The sequence below is a fragment of the Talpa occidentalis genome, unplaced genomic scaffold (genome assembly GCF_014898055.3).
Source record: "Talpa occidentalis isolate TD23 unplaced genomic scaffold, MPIMG_talOcc4v2.1 talOcc4.6, whole genome shotgun sequence".
NCBI lineage: Eukaryota > Metazoa > Chordata > Mammalia > Eulipotyphla > Talpidae > Talpa > Talpa occidentalis.
In genome coordinates, this window is record NW_023604972.1 from 36,272,775 (window position 1) to 36,298,468 (window position 25,694).

At 33.8% G+C, this 25,694-nt stretch overlaps 1 pseudogene; it reads right to left on the reverse strand.

Annotated features, from left to right (window-relative positions):
• Positions 1-23,299, reverse strand: part of LOC119260299 (histone-lysine N-methyltransferase KMT5B-like) — a 116,399-nt pseudogene extending 93,100 nt beyond the window's left edge.
• Positions 23,300-25,694: the final 2,395 nt, after the last annotated feature.

Genomic DNA, 25,694 nt, shown 5'->3' on the forward strand with positions numbered 1-25,694 from the left:
TTGTGTTATTGGCATGTGCATTTCTTCCAATAAGTCAGTGCAATTATATGTAATTGGCTTGAGTAATCAGTGAAACCTTTCATTTTATTAAAAATTATGCTTCTAAAACAAAAAAGTCAATAGGTGACAGTTCATATTTCATGAAATTTCCTTAATAACTTAACAAAGGCAGATGAATTTGTCTTTTTGTATTCAGTTTGTTGCAACATCACTCATTCTGTAGCCTCTTAATATATCCGCTATACACTCATGAGAGAAAGTGCGTGAAAAAGAATGATCATGGCCAAAGTTTTCTCCTCTGGATTCCTTTTAAGTTTCCCTAGAATTCAATTTGATACTGCAAAATGCTATGAAAGGGAACACTGGCCCTCAGGAGACTGAAAAGATGACTTTATTTAGTATTAGTCACTATTGGTTTCTATCTTGGACTATCTCACGCTACCTGTCAAAGAGAGAGAGAGAGAGAGAGAGAGAGAGAGAGAGAGAGAGAGAGAGAGAGAGAGAGAGAGAGAGAGAGAGAGAGAGAGAGAGAGAGAGAGAGAGAGAGAGAGAGAGAGAGAGAGAGAGAGAAAGAGAGAGAGAGAGAAATCCATGTTTGATATTGACGAATCTTTATTGTCTGAAGCTGAGAGTGATTTCTTGTTTCATTCAGAAATGTTCCTCAATAATCTTCTCTATGCTATTGTATAATGTTAAATATAAATTCACTTATCCCCTGTAGCCTATTTTCTCCTCATAGAGACAATTAAAATTATAGTGGCAGGATTTGATATTGGCACAATAAATATCTGAACAACTCAGTATAAGGAGAGTAAAGATTTCTAAAAAACATCCCATAGAATACTCAGTCCCCCAAAACTTTTGGAGTTGATATTTTTGCAATAAACCCCCCAGGTACTATGACTGGAAATTTTAAAATATTTTTCATTTTACCGCCCCTTTGATATGTAATCTTACTTCTAACAGGCAGATCCCTTTATCCCTGGTGTTTAATTATCCCAGCTTTGAGTCCCATCCATTTACCTACCTGCAGCCATCCCTCCAGACAGCCTAATCTGTAACTTTAAAGTCTGGTTCAAGACACAGTGACAGGGATGGTCCCTTCCTAAAACACAATTAGATTTTGTTGAGTTTTAAAAATCATAAGAGGGTTTTTCCCCACATTTAGAATATTTGCATCAATATACTGTCTCAGTGCAGATATTTTTTTAAGGAGCTCTGTTTGCCATTGAAGGAAGGTCTTTGTACAGGAATCCACAATCTGGTTGTTATATCAGCACGTGACAAATAAATGTTGGGTTGTTTTATTTTTAAGCATGATATTAACTCCTCTAATTTTCCTGAGGAGTAGAGTGTTAAATTAGTGGATGGAATTGCAGTGTGATTAATTTGGTGTTTTTTTTTTTTTTGGTTGTTTTGTCAGTCTTGTGTGGAATTTTACATATTTAACAATCTTAAACTTGTCTACATTTCAAAATATTGGCATAGTTTAGCATAAAATAAAGTTGATAGTTCACAAGTTTTGAGAAAAACAATATTTGAGAAGATACTATTTTGGCATCAGATGATTTTATTTATTTTTATCTATGTGTTTGTAAGTTCTACTAGTATAACTTTATTATGAGTATCTTATAGCTATGAAAAAGAGATGTTGACCAAGACTAAAAACTCAAGGAATAAGCAGGATTTTTGTATTGAATCAATTGTAATTAATTAAAGTATTTAACTTTAAATTAATTTAAGTGTAACTGTTGTTTACATTCTGATAAAATATATTTTACAATCATATGAATGGGAAAATGTTTGACATCTCTAGACTAAGTTGAATATTTAAAACCAATTATTTTTAGATACAATAATATGAACAAAAACTTCTTAATGATATATGGAGAAAATGAAAGCTATTTTAAATGATTTAATTAATAATATAAAATGACTGCTGTTCATTCCTTTCCTACTACAGCATTAAATATTATTGAGTTAGGTCCTGACATTTTATTCAGAATTATGTTTCTGGCATTTAAGTATTCAGCTCTAAATGTTAAGGATGTCAATTATATAAGCATCCATCTTTTTCACTATGGTCTCCCATCAAACATTAATGGTAGAAGTGTTAATTCATTTCAAGTAGTCTCAAATATCTGCCCTGAAGAAGGTTGATACTCTACAAGTGCTCTGACAACCTCTGGTAAGTAATTACTGTTAAAAATATCTCAGTAAATCCAACTTACTCCTAGAGGCATTTTATATTATATGTCGTTAAAATGTAATGCTTTCTCAAATGACAAGGTCATGCCAAAAAGCAAAACTACACTCTATTTTTATCTGAAACATACCCACTCCAATAAAAATGTTACAACTTAGACTTCAAAACAGGAAAGATAAGTCATGCTACATTGAGAGACATGTAGTAATCAAGGTAAATTGTTATGTACACCAACAATAAATCAGTACTATGGTATCTCTCTGTGTGAGAAAGCAGTCCATTTGTATGAAGAGTAGGATATTGCACATTAGTATGTAATTAGGAGCAAAAATGTACTCACAAAGCTGGATGTTAAACTGTCTTTACTTAGCATTGCCTCCTGACACTTCAACGGATGCTTTCTTGGATAAATCTTTTCCAAAGAAAACTTGAAGCTACATGAAATTTCACTTTTTGTTTAAACGAATGCAGAAATAAAGGAATGTCTTGCAAGGCAAACTGATAATCATTATAAGTTTTTGCTCCATGCCACAAAAATAAATACATAATGATCTGGCAACAATGCAAATATAAAATCAAATATGAGTTACAGGAAAAGTGACTTAAGACTATTATTACTCTATAGAAGGATTTTATTAATAAAAATTTTTGATAAGAAGGAAATTGCTATGGACTAAATATGTTTACCAAGTTGTGACTTCCAGAATTTTGACTAAATTGAATCTATTTTGTCATCTCCCTCAATTCAGTCCACTGAGAAAACGAAATGTAATCAAGTCTATGGAGCTTTATTTCTATAAGAAATTGATTTGGGATTTTAAAAAGAAAAAATATATTATATATAAATAAGTCATCTAACTTCTAGTCTATGGTAAATATGAAAAATGTATATAATAATGATTTTTAATCTGTTAATCTAATATCAAGACTAATGTAAGGAAACCTTTGGAAAGTAACATAATCTGCCATCACCTTGATTTTTGCCCACTGATACTCACTTTAGACTTCTGAACACCCACATTAAAATAATAAATATGTGTTTCTTTACATCATTAAAAATACAAATAAATATATATAGATAAATAAAGATTATACTTATACAAACATTAAATTTGCTAATAAAAATAAAAAATATTGAGAATTAGAAATTCATCACTCATTCTCAAAATTTTGATGAGCACATTCATAATAAAAATTCAAACAATGTGAACATTTATTTTTACATGCACATCCATACACACACCCAACTTGTTGACATAATCTTCATCAGCAAGACCTCATAAATCTAAAATTTGCTAAATAAAAATACTAATAATTTTTATTCCATTTAATTTTAAATCAAATCATTTACTGACACTGTTATTGGTAAAAGAACACAAATAATGCACATCTACTTATGAGAACAGTTGCAAACATATATGTATATAAATATGCATGCAGATATAGGGGCACACATACATACACACACAAATATGTATATATATATATACCCCAAAATACATATATGAATATACAAATGTGTATATATTTACAAGCTTCTGTGAGACATTAACATGTATGTTTGGGTATAAACATTTTCAGTATTTTAAATTTTGATTGCTTTTTGTCCCTTTCTTTTGAGATTATACTAAGAAGAATATAAACAAGGAAAACAATATAGTCATGGAAAAATCAATCTTGAAAGTATTATCAGAACATTTTATGAAATATATGTTGCATTAAAATCACACACCATAATTTTTGCTTGAAAATCTAAATACATTGTGCTATGGAGAAATCAATATAATTTTTACTCTTTTTTTCAGGATTTTCTTTGCTTATATATTTAAAATACGAAGTTAAACTATGATTAAAATAGAAATGTGTCACAAACTCATTTTTATTACCTTTCAACCCTTAGAATTAAATTAATGACAAAATTATCTTACTCAAAAAATACTAAGTATGTTTTTTGTACATTTAAATCATCCTGACTTAGGGGCCACTCTGGTGGGGCAGGGTAAGTTAAGATGTGGCACTATGAAACTATCCATAGCCTCTGCAGCAAGAGTCTGATCCCTGGCCAGGGAGCTAACCCACGTGGCACAGCAGACCTCTGCTGTCTTGCCTGCTGCTCCCCTCAGCAGCGTGTTTCAATCAATCTGCCTGCTCTGCTCCCCACTTTGTCTTTGGTGAATCCTTTCACCCCACACTTCTGGTCTACACTCTAGCTCTTGTATGCATAAATAAATAAATATAAAAAATCATTCTGACTTAGAAGGAGAAAGACAAATGTGTTGTTTTACATCAGTAAAAAAATACAAGTAAATATATATAGATAAATAATAAAAATTATACATACATTTTGGTACAATATTAGTGGTGACACTGATAAGAAGAACATAGAGAAGGCAAAGTAAAACCAAACTTAATTACCAAATTGAAAACTGTTATAGGACTGAGGAATCCAAAGAGGGAGGGGATCAGGGTCAAGAACAAAATGGGAAGGGAGCACAATGGACTATAGAGGTGGATAACAGGTACTCTGGTTGTGGGCACACCATGGTAATAACACATGGAGGGGGGCCCTCCTAACACATAAACAATGATGTAAACCAACATTAAATAAATTTAAAAAAATAAAAAAAAACATTCTGACATTACATTTATCAACATTTTTAAGCAAGATGATTTATGCAAAATATGTTCATTTATAATAAAACAAACCTAAGAGATCTAGGTAATGGCACATCCTCTAAATTTAACAGCACTTCAACTATCCAAGGCAATTTCTGCCTCCTTTAGTTGGGAGTACGTTTATATAATCAAGGTATCAGCCAATTAATGATAATGTAACATCTAAATAATATATTATAAATTGATGGTGGTAGGTATAATCCTCTCCAGATGTTAATATTGCCTCAAAGAATCTAACACAGAATGATATAGTACATTAATTGAATTTTCATTATATCTAAATTTGGCAAACAGGAATCATAGAAAATAATTAACCATAAAATATATCCCACAGTTTATAAAGGCATACCTAAACATTAAAATGTGTGGTGACTTCAGAGGAAAAGTCTTTCAAGTACTCACTATTGTTAAATCCTTAATAACCTTTTCTTACCAGTGTACTCCATTATCATTCATAATTTTAATGCCTCTTATAATAAAGCTTTGAGAACTAATGATAATTTATTTTATAGTATTTAAAATTATGCTAAAAACCTATTCTTCATGATTTTAGAATCTTCATAGATTTTAGAATCTGAAAAAGCTGGTTTTAAATGTCTCATTGTCAGTTGCGTGCTGTTCAAGATGGATAATATCATCTCTTTGAGCTTTATGTTCTTCATCTAAAAACTAGGGAAAAAAGGGCCTCCTTGTCTCAGGGGTTAAAGTCTCAGTGCTAATCAAGCTACTGCCAGCCACTAAGTCATGAGTTTGATCCCTGGGCAGGGAGCTAACCCACATGGCACAGCAGACCTCTCCTGCCTTGACCCCTGCTCCCCTTAGCAGTGTATTTCAGTAGATCCGCCTGTTCTTTTCCCCACTTTGTCTCTGGTGAATCCTCTCACTCTGCCTCCTGCACTGCTGGCCTACACCCCAGTTCTTGTATGCATAAATACAATAAAACTTTAAAAAAAACCTGGGAAAAATAATAAAATCCAGCTAACATAATTGTGAAATGATTTGTTTACAAATAGTTTGGTGGCAACACAGAAATAACATTCAAAAGTGATTTATTGCCACTATTAAGCATGATTATTAGTAATGAAATCAAACTTACTTGTTTAGATGGATTATTCTGGAGAGAATACATCTTTTAAATAAAATTGTTTTCAAGTCTAATGATAAGGATAGATTTTCAGAAAGTGAATTGAATTTTTAGAAAATGAATTGAAGGCTTCATACTATATAGCTCTTGGCAATTTCTTTTAAGCTCAAATATTAAATTCTTCACAGCAAAACTGCTCTTTGCTTTTTACAAGGTTAAGAAAAATTCCTTGTTTTTCTCCTGCATTCTCCTATTGAGTCTTGGCTGCCCAAAACAGATAGACAGAACATACGAGGATATATTTTTCTCAAATCTCAAGTGGAAAACTTGGCAGCAGACATTAACTGCTGCAGGTCTGTCAAACAGATGAATTTCTGAGCAATCTATTAATTTTTTTGTTTTTAAAATTTTACTTTTTTAAAAATTGATGTAACATTTGTTTACAACACTATATATTATTTAGGGGTATAAATTCACACCCCTCTTCAGGTAAATATTATACAATGCCCATTACTAAGTCACCAATAATCATCCATCTTTGTTCATTGGGCCTGCTCCTCCATTTTCTCTGTGGGAGAGAAAATGGTAGCCTTAATTCTGGTAGCCTTAATTCTCAGTGACATTTCTAGGGTTTGTTTTGGTTTAGTTTTACTTACTCCTTTCTTTTTCTTTATCTAACATATTAATTAATGAAATGATTCAATGTCTGTCTTACTCCTGACTTATTTTGCTTAGCATAATCCCTCCCAATACCTTCCATGTTGTTGCAAATGGTAGCTAAGTAGCATTCTGTGATGCATATATTTCGCATCTTCTTACTCTACTTATCTATTCTTGGACACTTAAGTTATTCCATTTCTTGACTATTAGAAACAGTACTGCAATTAACATAAAATGCATATATCCCTTTGAATTAGTGTTTTTGCATTCTTTAGGTGGTTATCCAGGTGTGGAATTGCTCTATTATATGATAGTATTTTAAGAAACCTCCAAAGTAGTTTCCATAAGGATAGAATGTAGACCAGTCTACATTCCCATCAACAGTGTATATGGATTCCTTTTCCCCCATATCCTTATCAACACCTATTTTTTTCTGATCTTATTGATATGGGTCGTTTCACAGGTGTGATGAAATATCTCATTGTGGTTTTAATTTGAATTCCCCCCATGAGAAATGATGAACATTTTTTCACATGCCTGTTGTTTTCTTCGGAGAAATGTCTATTTAGCTCTGCCCACATTTTGATTGAGTTCTTTGTTTTCTTTTTGTAAGTTGCATGAGTTTTTTGTAGATCTTGGATATTAGTCCGTAGTCACATGTATGATGTACAATTTTTTTCCCATTCAAGAGGGTATTTTTTCATTTTAATGATTGTTTTTTTCATGTCTATACTCTTTTAAATTTGATGTAGTCTATTTGCTTATTTTTGCTTTTGTTTCTCTTGTCATTGCACTGGAATCCCCAAAGATATCCCAGAAGCCAATTTCATGAAGTGTTTTGTCTGTTCTCTTCTATGTATTTTATGGTTTCAGGCCTTATATTCAACTCTCTAAATCATTTTGAGTTCATTTTTTTTTTTGTGCATGGTGTGAAGTTGTGTTCTAATTTTATTCTTTTGCATATGGCTATTTTTTTCCAATTCTATCAAAAATCAATTAAAATTCTGTTAGCTATCAAATCTTAGTGATTTCAAGGAGAGCAGCATGTCAGACTTCATTTCTTCTTTTGCAAATTAAATTATAATTTAGCATATCTTGGCTATTAAAATATTATTTAGAAATATACAGAAAACTATAATAACTTTGTTATCTAAATTACCAATTATTGTCATTCTTATTTTTTCTTGTCATTTACCTTCTTTTATATGTATTCATTTATATATATTTGCTTATGATTATAATAGAAATGGATTTTATGAATATTTGCAATAAATATTGAAATTTGAATTCCTCACAGTCAGATAGAACATGATAATGACAAAGGAATGGTGGGGTGTTGGGAGGGTTATGTTATTACTCCTATAGCAAATAAGTAGTGTTCTTACTTCAGTATTCTTCCAGCAGTAGCAATTTAGCTCTAATTATAAAATAAAATTTGATTTCTAAACCATTCCTTTCATCTATTTCAAAGATAAATACATGACCACGTATCACATTAAAAACTGTATTTCTCCAATGACTTAATCTTAATATTTTTTAAAATATCCCATTTTCTATCATGTATCTCCTCATCATTCTTGTAATTTAGTCTGATGTTATTACAAGATAGATAATACACCACTTAATCTCTCTCATTTTTCTCTTTATGTGGGAAGAGTCACGTGTTATGAGTCACTTTTATAAGACAGTTTGTTTTGCTTTTCTTCAAGTATTACCTCCTTCTACTCTAGGAGCATACAGTTGATTTTTGGCCACTGCTATGATTGCCTAGATGCTTATATTGTTCTATTATGTGGACTCCCTTATCTTGATATTTTTTGTTTAATGCACAATTCTCAGTATGACATAATGAATAAATGATTATTCTTCCTGGAAGGGATATAGAAGGACACTGTGATTAACTGGAGGTAATGGAGCATGCTCCTTAGGTCAGAAAAATTATTTAGATCTACACCCATAAATGTCATCAACATGTCACCTGCTATAGGAATTTTGAAATTATGTAACCTCTTTGACTATTGTTTGTGTCCTCTATGAAATTAACACAATAGTAAAACTAAGAATATCCCATGAAAAGATTCAATAATGTAACGTGAACTATCTGCAAGTGAGCTATATATAGCTATAAACATTTATGAATATGTGTGTATATATATATCACTATATAATATGCATATTTCATGGGCAATATTCATATAGTACCTATAAGAGCAGTATGATTTATTAAATAGAGAAAATACAGAGGAATTTTGTAAGGATTCTGTATATTGCATCCTATGATGTTTGGTGTGATAATGTTGTGCAGTGGTCAATTATTTCTTATTTACTTACTTATTCATTTTCTTATTTTCTCAATTTGATATAAACTCCATGAAGCATGGACCAGTCTTGTTCACTATTTTATTTTTAGCTTCAGTAGGGTATAAGAAATGACAGGAATATAGGAACATGGTTATTAGATTAAAACAGAAAAGTGACAGGAATCTGGCTGATAGCTGCAGGACTGAAAAATGAAAATGAGTTGAAATACACTATTTTTTTTAGATTTATTTATTTATTTATTCATTCATTCATTCATTCATTCATTCATTTATATAAGCCCTGGGTACAGTCAGAAGCGTGGGAGGGTGAGAGAATTCACCAGAGCCAGAGCAGGGAGCAGAACAGACAGACTGATGAAATACACTGCTGAGGGGAGCAGCAGGCACAGCAGGAGAGGTGTGCGCGCCATGTGGGACCCTCGCCGGTGGCCGGGGATCAAACAGGCGCTGCAGAGGCTGTGGGCAGCTTTGTAGGCCAGCACTCAACTGCTGCGCCACCAGGGGAGGCCCAACACTATTAATGTTTGAGGTAAAATGAGTAAATAAAAAGAATACTTGGTCACTGATTTAATATTAATGTCATAGGAGAAAAACAAAACAAAAAATTTTGGTTTCAATGATACTGAAGTGGTTGAAACACTGGCAGTAAAAAAGGGAAGTATCAATTGAAATTGATACTGATTTGTATTAATTTTAGAAGTGAGTTAAAGGAAAATTGATGTAAGAAGTTATTAAAGAATTGATACCTGGTCAAGGTTAAGAACCAATAGAAGGAATTATGAAGGATGACAAAAGATAGTTAAATGTCAGAGTTACAAATATGTCTGTAAAAATAGGCATATTTGGTTCTTCAAAATCTTATAGGGCTATTAAAAGCCTTTGGGATGGTTACTAGGAGTGAAATGGAGTTCATGTTGGATTTTAAGCAAAAAAGGTGAAAGACAAGTTGTGTATTATTATTATTGTATATTATTTTAAAGATTAGTCTCAGTGCAATGATAAAGATAGTAGGAATTGATATTGATAGAATAGTAGGAAAATACTTATCTGCACAAAAAGATGCATTCTTGATAGGTGTTAGTTAAGTTACCAAGGGGGAAAAATCGGTTGATTAGAGAAGAATCTAGAAGGAACTAAATGTGAACTGTTAATTTATATAATGCAAAGTTTGCAGAATAGAAAGTTACTTGGAACAACTCCTTAGATTTTTAATCTAAGCAAGAAATATGTGAGGTAATGCTGCTGAATTCAACTGGGAATACTAGTAAAAGAAAAATAACAGTAGAGGGAGTATTCAAATAGTCTTTGGGGCACATTTGTTTGAGGATTTATCATTCCTTCAACTGCTTAATTCGGGCTTTATAATATTTATATAAAGGTGAAGTTTAAGAGTGTGATCTGGCTTGGAAATAAGTATACATTTAGATATTTCATTACTAAATGATCATTGAATGGAACAAGAAAGTAGGGAATAGAAATAAAAAAAGATTGCTTACCTATATATACATATATCTATATATAAAGGAATACATAGGTAGACAACCAAATTATTTTATATTTTAATGTTTAAAGTATATTCAGCTAGTGAAACAATTAATATCTTAATATCTTCCTCATGACAAAATGAAGAGGTATCCTCAGTGTTTCTGATTTTCTTATGTCATATTATAAATGATATAAAGTTAGATTTTTAACAGTTCATTTTTAGAAACATTTGAAGCTGCTACATAAATGTAAATAATGTAAATGTAAGAGGTAAGCCTTTATTTAAAAATGGTTGTATTATGCATAATTGGAGAATTAGTAGAGCTCTGACTTTGCACATTACTAATGCTAAGATTGTGACAAGTTTTGAATATGAAGATAAATAACCACAACTGTGAAGACATTAATATGCATCAAACATTCCAACAATACATCTCGCTCAAACATGATTAATCTTAAACATACTGATGATATTTAAAACAGAAGCATTATTGAAATTAATCTTGTCCTGTGGAAGAGTTCAGTGAATGATGCTGTGTTTATAATTTAAATTTCTGAATAATAAAATGAAGCTTTGCATTGTAATTGCAAGTATTTTGCTAGATTAGACACTGTTTTATACTAAAGATTTTTTTCTGATTTCATGAGTCTTTGCAGAAAAAAATATATTTTTAAAATGTAGATAAATATACTAAATTATAACAATTTAATCCATTTTCTTTCTGGATGGAAAAATACTGCTGATGAGGAAGTCTTCTTCGTGGACATCAAGCTAGAAAACTAAAATGCCACCCTTCATATTAAGAAGGATCATATGAAATCTTTTATATATAGCTACATATTTTTGTGATAGTTCCTGCATTGTAAAATTATTTTATGAACATACTGAAAAAGCAAACCCAGTGAAGATACAAGAAATGCAGCTAAAAATCCTTTTTCCTATGATACTAGTTTCCTAGAAGATAAAGCATGAAAAATTTATTTACATTTTATGGAAGCTTATGTGCATTCATTCTTTCATTTTAAGAAACTTTATAAATATGTTATTCTGAAACAGGAATTACTTAATATACTTTAGATATCTTTATACATCATTAAATATGAATCTGCATTTATGTTCTTTTAAAAGCTGAATAATATGCTAACAAATAACTAATTGACTGTAGTTAAGCTATTGTGGCAAATGTTGGCTTAAAATTAGAGAGTCATGCAACAGAAAGAATAAGAAAAATTTTAAACCTTGATATTTTTATTGAACACTATAACATAAGGTATACAGTTCTGAAACTGAAGATAAGAAAATTGAGGAAAATACAATTCTATTGGATGACTTATAATGGGTATTTTGGAGGTAACATATTTGCAAATATATAGCTATAACTTGACAAAACATAGAAAAAGTAGAGTTTGGGCATAGAAATTGTCTAGGAGGAGGTATTTACCCAAAGGACACAGAAACATCAATTCCAAAGAGCACCTGCACCCCTATGTTTATAGCAGCACTATTTACAATAGCTAAGCTTTGGAAACAACCCAAATGCCCAAAAATAGATGACTGGATCAAGAAGATGTGGTACATATATACCATGGAATATTACTCAGCATTCAAAAAAGATAAACACATGCAATTTGCAGCAACATGGATGGCGCTGGAAGGGATCATGCTCAGCAAATAAGCCAGAAAGAAAAAGAAAAATAACGGATGGTCTCACTCATAGCAGGAATCTAGAAAACTTAAATAAGGGACCAGGAAAATGAATAACTATAAGAAAGTGAAAATCAAAATCAACAAAAAACTATGAACCAGAGACACTCTATGGGGGGTAGGGGGCGGGAGGGGAGGGATTGGGGTCAAAATAAGGGGGTTGCAATTGTATGGGGAATATAAAAATAAAATTTATTAAAAAAAATAAAATAAAATAAAATTACCTGCAGAGTAAAAAAAAAAATAAATTGTCTAGGAGGGAGGTTCTTTTTAAGACAATAACATTAAGGAAGGTCATGTTTGGAATATGAAATGTGCATAAAATTGTAATTATGAAGCTAGATAAATGATATTTGGAAGAACAGGCAAAGTGTTCAACAAATACAAGACCCTAAAGTGTACCGTACTTCAAGTATTTGAAGAAGAGAGATAGCCAGTTTGCCTTGACTAAGGAGAACAAGGAAAAAACAATAAGAAATCAAGTAAAGGATGGGATATTGGTGACAGATCATGAATAAACTTGTAGATCAAGTTAAGGATTTGGGATTTTAATTTGGATGACATTTTGAATATTTTGCAAACAATAGTGAATGACTGGATAGCACACACAACCAGTGTAAAAGAGTGTACTGGGAGAAATCACATGCAACTAATAACATTTATATTAAAATTCAAATAGACAAGAAAAATTTGAAAAATTGAAAGATTAAAAACTGAAAGACCTCATATAATAGATAACAAAATATATAGCCGTATGATATTTGTACAAATTTACTTAAATATTTATTGCTTCTTAAAATGTAATAGCCAGAGGAAAGAGGCAATCTGCATATGAATGGTCCTGACCAGGAGAGACTTTCAAGAAAACAACTATATCTATATATTTATACACACACATATATATATCATCTATCTATGTATCTATAGTTAATACTATTGCTTATTAACTGCAGGAAGTTTTTTTGTAGATTCTGTGGGATTTTTTACATAGACAATCATGTAATTTATGAACAAAGATTACTTTATTTCCTCTTTCTGAAACTGTTTACTTCATCCTTTTTGTATTACCTAGAACTTCCAGTATCACATTGAATAGGACTGATAAGAGGATAATAACTTTGCTCTGTTCCTGATTTTAGCAGAAAAGCACCAAGTTTCTTAACACTATATATGATGCTAGGTAGGTTGTAGGGAATCTTTATCAAGTTGGGATGTTATCCTTATTCCTAGTCAGGATAATCTTTTTAATAAATGGTGCTGTTAGTTGGCTATCCTTAATAAAAATAATTTTGACATACAAAATACAATAAACCCAGGTGTCAATTGCAGATGACACTACAGACCAAAGCAATGATGTATCCAGAAATAAAGAATATTTTCATGAACTTGGTGTAGGAATATATTCTTAAGCAGAGCCATAATATGAAGGTAGATGTTGGTTAGATTATATTAAATTTAGCCAACATTTGCACATCAAAATAAATCCTTTAGAAACAGGAAATGAAAGTTATATTATGAAATATTATGTTACAACATATTTAGTTGGCAGTAAACTCAAAGGAAAAATATACAAATAACTGACACAGTTATGCAACAAAAATAGATTCTTCCTACTCAAATGGATAAATTCCTTGAAATTGCACTTCACAAGAGAAGACATGCAAATGGTCAAAAGCATATGGAGATTGTTCTAAAATTACTTGTAATCTCAGAAATCCAAACTAAAGTCACATTGAAATGCTAACTTTGTCACAGAAACATAAAAATAATTCAAAAGTAACAAAAACAACACAGCACTATGAGGTGTTTCAAAGATGTGCATCAAGGAGAATTCTCATATCTTGCTTTTTTGAGTGTAACTGAGACCATGACTCAACAATGTGCTCCTATGTATTCCTAAAAGACCAGCTTACATTTCAACATCCAAACATAGTTCAATCTGGGGGTGCATTTTATATGATTGCCTAGATAAAAATTCAAAACCAGACAAAATTAGAAGACTTCACCATTTCTCTTTTGAATGGTAGAGCTTACCTAGCATATATTTTATTCATATTGACAGATATCATTTTTATTGCCATTTTTGCACTGAGTTTGTGGAAATCTTATGCCATTTTTGTGGAAATCTTATGCCATTTTTGTGGAAATCTTTATGCTATTTTTGCACTGAGTTTGTGGAAATCTTACTTTATTATTCCATTTAACTTATGTTAATGGCTTATTTATATGATTATACTTTTCCTGATTTTTAGGGAAAAAGCATGAAATGTAAGAAATAATTGAATTTTATATCCATGATTAACAATTTCATCAATGAAAAACTTTCCCATATTACAAATATTCACTGTTCCAGCCAGTTAAGACAAATTAATGTCCTTAAGAAAATGTATGCTGGGCCTCCCCGGTGGCGCAGCGGTTGAGCGCTGGGTTGCGAAGCTGCCCGCGGCCTCTACAGTGCTGGTTCGATCCCCGGCTGTTCCCCGGTGACCGGAGGAGGGTCCTGCATGGCACGCACACCTCTCCTGCCATCCGCTGCTCCCCTCAGCAGTGTACTTCGGTCCTTCTGCCTGCTCTGCTCCCCGCTCTGGTGAATTCTCTCACACTCCCGCGCTTCTGACTGTACCCAGTGCTTGTATGTATAAATCAATCAATCAATCAATCAATAAATCTTTCAAAAACAAAAAAGAAAATATGCTAAACTTTCTGAGGAAAATAAAATGACTGTAAGGACACTTTGCCAATGTGAACTGTCACTCTCGAAAAAAGTACTACTGCTTATACATATTATTTTTTTGAGATCCACATAAGAGAAGGAAATATGGTGCCAATGTACAACAGGTAAAAGTATGTCAATATTTAGTCCAACTCGTTAAACAAATTTTACTCTATATAACTCTTACCAGATAATCTGTCTTAAAACTTGAAATGTTCTATTAAAAATAAATATTCAGAACATATTGATGAATATATTCTAATAAGTAGTTTTTTTTTACATTATCAAGTATTGTGATAATAAATTCCTGGTATTTGTCAAGCTAGACTTTCTGAATTCATGTAAAGAATGACAGTTTCTCCTCTAAAGCACAAGTGATATGAGACAATTAAGTTCTCATCTATTTCTTACAATAGGTACTTTTTTTCCCTGAAAAATGACAAATTATAGTTCAATATGCCCTCATTCAAAGGTTCATTGCTCAAAGTTCAAACTTCAGCTAACCTTTGAGAGTCATTGATTGAATAGGCTTCCAGGATTTTCTGCAAATTGAGTTGAATGAATAGTCTTTGAGCTGGCAGGTTACTGAAACATGTTCAAACTTTAAAGACGTGTTTCATAATCTCTGTTCCTTTTAGTAGTCAGAAATAACTTAGTGGTTAAGAAAAGTTATTTTTTACCAGATAAAATACTGCACTAAATGCAGTTAACATTTTTGTTAAAGGACAGAAGCGTATTCATTTTCGACAGATATTTCCAAGATAATGATGTAAGCAGAATCAAAAAATTAAAAGTATAGATAAATGACCATTTTAAATTTATGGGTTTCAACCTTCTTATTTGTAATGTAAGTAAACTAGCTGATTTCTTATTTTTCTTCAATCTTTGTAATTATATTATTCTTACATTTCAAACAAAATTTATGTCTTAAAAACAACTGTCTTCTTAAAAACATTCTGCATATTTTGAAATTCAGAGATATTGTCACATATTTTTCATGATCAAATTATTAGTAAGTAGAGTCAACATAGCTTATCTTTATGTTTCTGTATTTATCAAACATAAGTTTAAATTTGAAGTAAATAAAAATAGAAATTTTTCAAATATTTTAGAGAGAGAGATTGGGGTGGATTGAAGAGGATGTAAATAAGTAATTATAAAAAGGAACAAGAATTAGTGTCATTGGATTTTTCTTTCTCTAACTACACACTAGCAGACAATAAATAATTTCAATGTTCTAAGTGAAAATTATTTGAAGTTGCAAGAATGCCCTCTCAACTAAATTACAAAAACCCTCATAATATTTTTCCTCTAATCTTTCTATTTATAAAACCATCTTAATTCAGTCTCATTTCTAGGCAATTATTCCAAAAATGCAATTATTCCAAAAATGATTATGTCATTCTTAACAAAACTATCAAATGCCTTTCTATTTATGTTAGAATCAAAAAATAATAATTCCTAAGAATTTCTTAGGATGTTAATGGCATGACTCCTGCTTAGTTATCTGTTCAATTCTTGTTCCAGCTAGTGTTAAACTTCTTTCATTTTATCAAAGTAGCCCTCTATCCTTCCTCTGACCTATGGTCTTCTAATCTATTATCTTCTCAAGAAAATTCCTTCAAATTCCCTTTCCACTAACATAGCTGGCTAACTCTTAATCATTCTTTGGGTTTTAAGATATATAAAATTGGGCCTCCCCGGTGGCACAGCAGTTGAGCCCTGGTTTGAGAAGCTGCCCGCAGCCTCTGCAGCGCCAGTTCGATCCCCAGCCACCGGGCAAGGGTCCCACATGGCGCGCAGACCTCTCCTGCCGCCCGCTGCTCCCCTCAGCAGTGTACTTCATCCGTCTGCCTGTTCTGCTCCCCGCTCTGGCTCTGGTGAATTCTCTCACCCTCCCATGCTTCTGACTGTACCCAGTGCTTGTATAAATAAATAAATAAATAAATAAATAAATCCTTTAAAAAAAAAAAAGATATATAAAATTATCTCCAAGAATTCCTAAGTCTGCCCATCCTGCACTAAGATATCTAAATTGCCCTGGTAGAATCTCTCACATAATATCACACTTAACATAATGGTAATCCATTATTTTAATTGGTTTTCTCTCCATGAAAATTTAGAATCTGGGAAAGTGTACTGTCTTGTGTCTGTCTTGTTCACTCACATTCTAGTAAAAGAAATAATTAACAAAGTGAAAATGTAATGTATAGAATGGAAGAATATAACTACGAATGTATCTGAAAAGGTATAAATAACCAGAATATATAAAAAATTTTCTACAACATTAAAATCAAATAATTTATTTAAAATTTGAGTAAAGGACTTGAGTAGGCATTTCTCCAAGATATTATACAAATGATCAAGAAGCATATGAAAAGATGTTCAACATCACTAGTCATTGGAGAAATGAGCTATTAGTCATCCCCTGCAGACAGTGCTTTATCAATATGCCTGGAGGAACTTATAATCTACCATTGTGCAGGGAAGCAGGTAGCAGAAATCTTGCCAGTTTCAGGCCTGTATCCACTGACTCCCCAAAGCAGGCACACAAATAACAACAAAACCCACTTGGCAGCTGTCTTTATTGTGGATAGGTCCCAGTTTCTTACTAAGCACTCCAGGTATGGTCCAGAATTCAAGCAGTAAGGAAATATAGGATATATCCAAACTTTCAAAGATCATGATCTAGGTGTCCCCTGCCTAAAAGGTTTACAGTTCTAGGCTTGAGCTTTGAAGGGCTCCCCAAGGAAGACAAAATACATACATACATACTCACTGAGCAGTATGAGTTTACAGTGTCTATTTGCAGTTTCTATGCAATCTATGTATGAGTTTACAGCATCTATTTGCAGATTCTGTGCAATCTAGGCTCAGACTAGAAATCACACTGGGTAGTTTCCCTGGTTCCCAGGGCTAGCAGAGCAATCCTAGGACTAGCACAGATGAGTGACTCTCCCTAATGTCAAAACAATCACTGATCATCTTGGTGACCTTGTTGAACAATCTATGCTCCTGCTGGTCAGTATGCACTCTCCTTCTTGGGATATGGCTAAGGGATAGCCCTGGAGACTAGCAGGAAAAGAGTTGGTATCCAGCTATTGGCACTATTCCTGACTTACTCTTAGTCTTTCCATCAATTTGTGATGGTTGTTGGCTCTCTCCTTGCTAAGAAACTGGTCATCATGTTGCCAACTCCACTCCAGAAGTGGCTGCTCCCTCCAGATTCCTATACTCAATATCCCTGAACAAAGTGATGACTCAAGGATCCTGTGGTCAGCCATGTTCCCAAATTGGGGAATTTTTGTTTTCTCTGTATTATCTTTGATGTACTCATTTCAGCACAGTGTCTATTCCATCTGGATTCTCCGTAAGCATGAATATAGGTAATAATGAAGGGAATAATAAAGGTGAAGTGACAAATCAGGTGCTTTTTGTCACATGAATATTCTTACTTTTTAGCTCTCCTTATTATAATGTATAATTTTATAAGTATGCTTTACAGCATGCATATATATGCAAGTGTATATTTCCATATGCTATATGTTTAATTTCAAATAGTACTGAAATGTGTTAAAGAAACAATATGTTTATATAATTATATCAAATATACATTAAACTTATAAACAGAAATGTAAATAACATAGGCACATAAGTACCTATTTATAATTTATTTAGCTATTTCTCTCACACATTCTAGTAATGGGAACAGAGGTAACCTATCTTGAATGAATTTTGAAAAATGAGTTAAACACAGAACAATCTAATTTATACATCAGTACATAATTTTTAAATATGTATGTTTTTCCTATGGTTTTAATTTGCTGAAGATTATACCCTAGATGTTTACTTTTCCACAAAATATTAATAACAGTAAAACTCTATTGTTAAGCTTTTTAAATAAATTATCAACTGAATCTATGAGTTGTAAACTAATTTTCATGTAGACCATCAAATTTCTATGCATCTTTCTAACCAAATGCATTCCATATTTATATACAGATTATGTTAATTTGCAATTTAAACAAAGAATAACTCTATATTTAAGTGAGAATATAGTAAAAAAGCAGAGCTAGGGCCTCCCTGGTGGTGAAGGGGTTAAATACTCAGCACTATCATGTTATTGCCAGCTACAGCAGCATTAGTTCAATCCCTGGCCAAGGAGCTAACTCACATGGCACAGCAGACCTCTCCTATCTCACCCGCTGCTCTCTTCAGCAGTGTATTTCAGTACATCTGCCTGCTATGCTCCCCACTCTGTCTCTGGTGAATCCTCTTACCCGCCTCCTGCACCTCTGGGCTATACCCCAGTTCTTTATGCATAAATAAATAAAAATAAATCTTTTAAAAAGAAAGCAAAGCTAATAAAACCAAAAAATAATGATATTAATACTACTATCAGTACCACATATATACATAACACATATAATAATACATATGCATAGTGCACAATAAATTAAGAGTTAGAAAGGATTTCATGCTAACTATGTAATTTGCAGGCTCCATTATCAGTAGATTCCAGAGCGTATTTCCTAACCCACTCCAAGAAGAAAAAAAAAAAGAGTAAGAGGGCCTCTCCAGTGGCGCAGCAGGTTGAGCGCCAGGCTGTGAAACTGTCCGCAGCCTCTGCACTGCAGGTTCGATTCCCGGCCAGCCGGGGAGAGTCCCACATAGCACAGCAGACCTCTCCTGTCATGCCCACTGCTCCCCTCAGCAGTGCTTTCGGCCTGTCTGCCTGTTCTGCTCCCTGCTCTGTCTCTGGTGAATCCTCTCACCCTCCCACGCCTCTGGCCTGTACCCCAGCTATTGTATAAATAAAAAATAAATCTTTAAAAAAAAAAATAAGCACACAATTAAAAAAAAGAATAAGAGTCAAAGGAAAGACATTTGTATACAGTTGTTCTTGTAAGATAATTAAACATTTAGTAATTTTTTGATATAATTAAAATTTCCCAAAATTTAGAATAAGGAAAAAAAATGTATTAGTAATACTTGACTGGCATTAAATTAAGTAATGCATTGAAAGTTTTGGCATAGGATGTAATACATAAAAGATACGCATGAATATAAAGATAAATCTATTTATTAAATAATGATATGCATTAATATTGAAGTGAATAATTTGGACGAAACTTTGAAAACAAAGGCCTTGAATATTTAAACCTTACTAAATGTAAACACATTCACTTCATAAGCAGATCATCAGGAACCGAACACTACTAATGATTTTTGTTTTTTTAAAAAAGATTTATTGTTTTTGCATACAAGAGCTGGGGCACAGGTGAGAGGTGTGGGGGGCGAGAGGATTCACTGGAGGGAGGTGGGGAGCAGAACAGTCAGATCTATGGAAATACATTGCTGAGGGGAGCAGTGGGCGAGCCAGGAGAGGTCTGCTGTGCCATTTGGGTTGCTCCCTGGCTGGACAGGAATCGATGTGCTTACCAGTCTCAAGAACTGTGTTTCATCAATGTAAAAACTGTATAGTAGTCTAATTATTTATTTATTTATCTTTATTTTTTTAAATACTTATTTATTTATGCATACAAGAACTGGGGTACAGGCCAGAGATGCGGGGGTGAGCGGATTCACCAGAGACAGAGTAGGGAACAGAACAGGCAGACTGACCAAAGTACACTGCTGAGGGGAGCAGCAGGTGGGCGAGACAGGAGAGGTCTGCTGTGCCTTGTGGTTTTCTCTCTGGCCGGCCGGGGATCAAACTCGCACTGCAGAGGCTGCGGACTGCCTCATAGTGCAGTGCCCAGTGCCAACAGGGAGACCCAGTCCAATTTTTTAATTAACCCATATTTGATTCTTGATTTGGTTGCACTTCTGTACCTTAATTTATGCAAAGCATGGCTTTATACTTGAATACTGTCGTCTTTATCTGAAATATGTAGGACATGCCCAGCAGACTAGAAGCAGGTAGGATTTCTATGGTATAGCTTCGAGGTTAAATTTCCTTCTCTCAAGGAAATATTGGTTATTCTTCTTAAATCCTTTAACTGGATGAAGTCTACTCACATAGTATTAGATGCAAAATATGTGTCTGCCCATTTCATTGCTTTTCCTTTGATGGTAATATTACATTAAGTGGCAATATTCCTAAATTGTAGCATAACAGACTCTTCACTATTGCTGCTAGTATTTTAATTTTCATTTTGGCAAATTGTCAAGATGTTTAAATTGGAAAGAAGTCAAGCAAGAGTTACTAGATCACATAATATTTAGTCCTGAAGTCCACCTAAATTTTTGACAAGCTAACATTTGTACTTGTGACAGGTGTCCAGAATTTCAGTTTAAGTCCATCTGTCCATTGCCACAAAAGGTAATGTACAGGGTACCAGGAATAAAACAGATAAATAAAAAGCAGACTGATCCAACAGTACTACAAACACTAAGAACCATATGCTCCTTAGAATAAATAGTATTAACTATCTAAGGAGAATTTCAGTTTTTACAGAGTGAGTCTAACGTTATAGAGTGAATGATATTGTCACTTCCTAAAGTGTATGTCGGTTGTGGCTTCTTACAATGTCCAATTTCTCTACCAAGTATTAGATTGTTGTTAAATTTAACCATCTCCTAGGAAAGCAAATTTTCTGAACATGTTAATGAAATAAATTTATTTTATTTTTGATACTCTGAAAAAATGAAATCTCTAGAGAGCAGAAAACTTCATATTAATCCAAGTCTCAGCTATGCTTTTCCTTTGATTTTTATCTGAGAAATTAACTTCCTCATTACAGTTTACATTTGTAGAATAAGAATATGCACTTGTGAATCTGTTTTCTCAAAGTGAGTCATGGACAATATTGAAAAAAAATCCTTATATCAAAGTGGTATCTTTAATATGTAGCAATGTCAGTGATAGAAAAATTTCCTTCAGTATTGTGTTGCTCATAGAATTAAAATTAGCACATATGTTAGACAGGTTTCTCAAAATGTATTATAAATCTGAATTTCTACTGTAAATACTATAAATCAAGTTTATATTATTAAATGTACTTCCTCATAATCATAGCTTTCAAGTAAAATATGAGACAGGGAGGTATTTTGAACATTATATTTTTCTTCTTATTTCTAAATCACTAAGTGTTTTAAGGAAATCGTGAAAAGTAACTTTGAAAAATCATTTAGAAAAATAATAGATGATAATGTTTTCTATAAACTTAAATTAATATTTAAACTTTTATAAAATTAGTATTTTAAAATTTATAAGTTTTCTAAATCATAATTTATCTTCCAAGTACTAGCCATCTAAAAAGTGAAGCTTTTTTTTTTTTTTAAGATTTATTTATTTATACAAGCACTGGGGCACAAGCCAGAGGCGTGGGAAGGTGAGAGAATTCACCAGAGACAGCAGGGAGCAGAACTGACAGACAACCGAAATACACTGCTAAGGGGAACATGGGTGGGGGGAAGGCAGGAGAGGTCTGCCGTGCCATGTGAGAATCTCCCTGACTGGCTGGGAATCAAACTGGAACTGCAGAGGCTACGAATAGCTTCACAGCACTGCACTCAACCCGCTGTGCCACCAGGGAGGCCTAAAAAGTGAAGCTTTTCAGTGAATAACAGATATAGTTACATATGCAAACAAAAGAAGTTGCTTTAATTTATGAGATAAAACTTATTTATATGGTAGAGAATGGAAACTAGCCTTTTGGTGGGGATGATAATAGCATATATAACTGTCAAGTCATAATGCACTATGCCTAAAGCATGCATAATATTACAAACCAATGTTACATCAAAAAAAAGTTAGGGCTCCATTGACAGACTAGAGAAATTTGTATGATCTCTCCCCTAAACTTATCTACAAAGGAAGTCAAACTAGAATACAGTTAGCTCAAAAGGAAGATCCAGAAGTTCACTGACAGAACCAAAGGTTTTTCCCAAAGGTTTTGCACTGAGGTTGATGTTTTGCCATAGGGAATGTGACTAAACACACTCAGGTCATGATCGGGGCTGGGCTAGGCTACCTGTCACACTGAGTGTAATGAATATTATCAGAGGAACATTTTGTAAAGGGAGCAGTGCTGACTGGGGGGAGGCACACACACATGAAACCATAGGAGGGACCACTGGTGGATTCAGTAGTAGGAGACTGGTGATGGGAGGCACAGTTAAGGAACATCCCCTGCCCTACCCTGGAAAGAACAGGCAAGGGGAATATTGGTAGCAGTGTTACATGTGTGCAGATAATTCGGACTTATCCATTTATGGTTCAACAGTGAGTAGAGTAGTTGGAAGAGTCCTGTCCTCATCCTGTACAAAAAGATCCAAATAAGCTATCCACAGTACCTGGCAGACTGTGTCTCATGCCCTGAGGTGGTGGTGGCAGCCATTGCCAGGTGATTATGGAAACCAGCTTATGTGGGCATTCCTCTGAGAAAACACAAGGTGGCTGGAGTCTGGCTGCTTGTGATCTATGCATCACAACTGGCACCATACCTGGCACCCATTAACAGAATAGGAAATGGGGCAGGAACTTAAGATCCCCAAAACACTGAACAGAGATTACTCTGAAGAGAGAAAAGAGGAATTTTGGTGATCCAATGTCTGGGATTTTGCTCCCTCCTCACTAGGAACACTCATCCACTGTTGGTAAGAATGCAATTTGGTACAACCTGTATGGAAAACAGTATGGTAAATGCGCTTAAAAAAAAAAGATGCAAATACCATATGTTCTATCAATACCACTGCTATATATAAATGCAAAGAATATGAAAAGTCTAACACAAAAAGATTCATGTACTCCAACTGAAACAGGGGCCCCACAGCATTGGAGCTGGCTCAGTGGGACCTCATGCTCCTCCCTGCAACCCTGAATCAGGGGCTATCAGACCAACTGTTGCTGCCTATGCAGGAGCTTGCTCCAGCACAGGGCAGCATTACCTCCACAGCCCCAGGCACTGAATGCCCTGGGGCTGCATGGTAGGGGAACCACTGCCATCTGCCATCACTGCTGGCCTCTGCCTGTAGCCTGAGCCCTAGTTGGGGCTACTGGTGACAGGGAGTAAAATGCCTCCCACCAGCAGCTGCTAACACTGCCTGGAGGCAGCTTTTGGGCCTGGTGCCAGAGTCCAGGGTGGGGGGACTTCTTCCACCCAAACCCCATTAGTTTCAGGACGGCCATTAAGCCCTATGAATACTGGGGCTCCCCTCAGCCATTTGGCAGCTGTTATGCTGCAGGATGGCCTGGGTGCTGCCCAAAGGCAGCACTCTGATCAGCTAGCAGGAAAACTCCCACCCAGGCTTCACACTCAAACCTGGCTTTCGTCCAAGGAAGGGGCTGTCCATAGGCAGCAACTTCTGACTTAGGCAGGGAAAGCACCACTGCTTTTCCAAAAGTTCCCATCACTTAGCCAGTAGTGGTGAAGAGAGCCAGTCTTTCCCTGAAGCCCACACTGTGGGGCCCTGGTAACACTATGTTAAAAGCAGCATTTAGCTACAAAAACCAAGTTACAGAACCAAACTCAGTACCCATTGATAGAAGTTTTGGTTAAAGAAATTATGAACATGTACTCAATAGAATACCACTCAGCTATAAATAAAGATGAAATAATGCATTTGGGTGCAAAATGGATGGGTCTTAAGGTGATTATGCCAAATGACCTAAATCAGATGGCTTCACATATTTGTAGAACATAAACCATGAAAGAACACACACTGGTAATGCACAGCATAAACAATTCTTAGACTGAAAAATGTGCTGGTTACCAGAAGGAAAGGAGGGACAGAGGTGGGGTTAGGGGAAGAAGGGGAACAGGTTATTGCTATTGACATGGCAGAATTGGTGGAGGGTGAGTGAAACATGTTCACATATGGATAGGTGGAAAAGTTCTTCCAAAAGTCATAAACATATGACTGACAAATTAATAAAAATTAAATTTAAAAATCATTAGTTACAGAACTTTTTTTTAAAACATTAGTGAATTCCCACAAGGCCATTAAGCTATTCAGTATTTCTTTTAGCTTTACAGAGTTGTATCAAATTTTAATGTATACAATCTGGTGATGTGATATATGTAAGAAAAAGTTGTTTATATATCCTAAAATGTTTCAATTTCCTATCTATGACATCAATGTATTTCAAGACATGCTCCATGCTTTTCCTTGATGTTTTTAAGTGGGCAATAGAAGTGGTTTTGATGAGACTCCACAGGCTTCTATCATGTCTTTGAAAATTACAGTTGATAGATGGCATAGAGGTTACTACTATCACTTCTTCAAACTTACTTATGTCCCTAAACCCTACTTATTGTCTTGGGATGCTTGGAATATGGTTTAGTCTTCAGAAAGACAAGGTTCATAGCCTTTTGTAGATATTTATATTTGTTGTATGATGCTATAATTCAGAATGCTATTTCTCTTTCCCTTTTTTTTTTTTTTTTGCTTTTTTTCCTTTGTGACTGTGAGCTCATTCTAAAATACTTAATTTGCAAGAAGGAATTTTGAATGCTTATAAATTATAGAAATACGATTGTGACTGCAAGATTCAGGCAAATCTACTTGTTTTAAATGTCTACCCTTAAAATTCTCAAGGACATGTCTTTAAATATGAAATTTTATGTGGGTAAAGTTATTAGTTGAGAGTCTAAATCCATAGTATTAAATAAACATGCTTCAATTTACCAGATTAATGTAGACATTTATAGACACAGAAAATATAATTAAACACAACTAATAATCATTGTGGATTTGTTAAATACTATTTCTACATGGCTATGACATTGGCAATAGAGCTCGCAGTTGCCATTACTCAATCCTATCATTGTCCTTAAAAAAATAGTATATGCTTTAGCTTCTGCTACAGCAGTGATACAAAGTATTGCCTTTTTTTT